Source organism: Mirounga leonina, unplaced genomic scaffold (genome assembly GCF_011800145.1).
Source record: "Mirounga leonina isolate KUSES-001 unplaced genomic scaffold, KU_Mleo_1.0 Mir_366, whole genome shotgun sequence".
Classification (NCBI taxonomy): Eukaryota; Metazoa; Chordata; class Mammalia; order Carnivora; family Phocidae; genus Mirounga; species Mirounga leonina.
In genome coordinates this window covers 24,980,586-24,982,528 of record NW_023270709.1, presented here as the reverse complement: position 1 = coordinate 24,982,528, position 1,943 = coordinate 24,980,586, and the positions used below count along the sequence as shown (strand labels likewise).

At 48.5% G+C, this 1,943-nt stretch overlaps 1 pseudogene; it reads right to left on the bottom strand.

The window, feature by feature from the left end:
* Positions 1-611: 611 nt before the first annotated feature.
* On the bottom strand, positions 612-1,281 carry LOC118027286 (annotated as a pseudogene).
* Positions 1,282-1,943: the final 662 nt, after the last annotated feature.

The following is a 1,943-nucleotide window of genomic DNA, read 5'->3' as shown; positions in this document are numbered from 1 at the left end:
CATCTTCTGCTTAGAGCGGCCTTTCACGGAGTCGCCTGGCTGCTGACACCATGCCTTTCATGTCGACGATTTTATTTCTAAGCTTTTCACAGTGTGTCCTAAGTAGCTTCTATTAGCATTGTCCTGTCCGTTTCCTTGGCAACAGAGCTGGTCAATTTAGACACCATTTAAGAGCTGTGGAAAAAGCAACAACCAGCAGTGCGATGGGTAAAATTACAGAGAACAAGCTGAAGACAATCCTCGCTGGAGGAGACGCATTTTCTTCCAGGGCCCATTTTATTTTAATTAAAATCGAAAAGCTCTTTTAAACAAGGCCCTAGATTAAGCACAGGCCAGAGTAATCTACTATACAACGGTACAGCTGCATTCCTTAATGTTATCTCTTTAACCCTAACGGAGTGCTTGCACTTTTTCCTTCCTCCCTCCCTCCCTCCCTCCCTCCCTCCCTCCCTCCCTTCCTTCCTTCCTTCCTTCCTTCCTTCCTCCCTCCCTCCCTCCCTTCCTTCTTTCCTCCCTCCCTCCTCCTCCTCCTCCTCTTCTTCTTCTTTTTCCTTTTTTAGAGAAAATTTTCATGGTTTTATTGTACCATGAGGCATTGAAACATCTGAACAAATCATTATCTGGGTGGTGAGGCGGCTGCTTTCTCTTTCCCTTTCTTGGGGGGTTACTAGAGCAACTTGTCAGTAGATTACAAAAAGAAGAAGAAGAAGAAAGCCTGTGGCATTACTGAAGTCTTCCCAAAGCATGTGCTGGGACAGTACCAGCCTCTGTCAGATGCAGCTGGTCCAGCGTGCAGTCATCACGCATGATACCTGGGTAATGTGCGCTGTGCCTGTCCCCACGGCAACCCTCCGTTGTGGGTGGTATCTGGAGCATCTGCAGAAGTGCATAGTGTCAGGAAGCGGAGTGGGGAGGAAGTGGGAAGAGCGCCCAGCTGGGAGGAGGCCAGCTGAAGTTGTGCAGGGCAAGCCTGAACATGTCATTATTGCAAACCCAGGCATTGTTGACGTTCTTTAACTGGAACATGTGGTGGAACCCCATAATGGGGTCTTCCTTGGCCTTGGATTGACCCACAGCCATGCTGATGATGCAGGTGTCTGGCACAGGCTGTGGGATTTTCTGGAACGGAGCTGCTCTCCCCAGGAGTTGCTGTCTTCCCATGTAAGGCGGTATGTGTCAATATAAGTCGCGTCTAGTGGGATTCTTTCATTATCAAAGAGCTGGTGGTGATGTTGAAGGAAACTGGATCCAGTCTTGCTCCCAAATTGGCTTGTCTCACATTCTGAAGTGTCACTGACCTTGGTGAGACCTTCAGGATGGCTCTTGCAAGAGGGCTGTGAACCGCATGCACAGCTTCCCGTTTCCACCCCACTAGTCCACGGGCTGACCGAGGCCAGGGTCCTCGAGGAGTGGAAGTGACTTTGACCTCTTGCCCACTGAGCTCCGGCCTTCACAGACGCTCGGGCCGCCCAGGGGCCGGCTCCCTGGTGGTGGTGGCTGCGGCAGCCCGGTGCTGTCTGCTTGCACTTTTTCAGATAAGCAAGGAGAGAAAACCTAGGGGCAACATGGTAACCTCTTACCAATCTTTAGCGTAAATACAGAGCAGAGAGAGATGAGTCTTCTCATGTCTGTGGTTGTGTTTCAGTGGGGCAGGAGAGAACCTCCAGCTGTATACATGATTACGGTTTATCTTGTGTAAGAAAATAAACTTTTATTGCAAATGTCACAGTGGTCTCATTTGCTATTTATCTCATTTCATGAGTTGTGGGACTTTATTTCCCACAGTGACCTTATATGGATTTTTTCCCAGTACCTTATGTGGGTCATTTTGAATATGGAACCAACTAGAACGTTGGGATTTTCAGGACTGAGCTCTATGTTGGCAATTAGCTTACCACTTACCATTGCAGTCACAGATTTTTTTTTTTTTTTGGTGGGTAGGA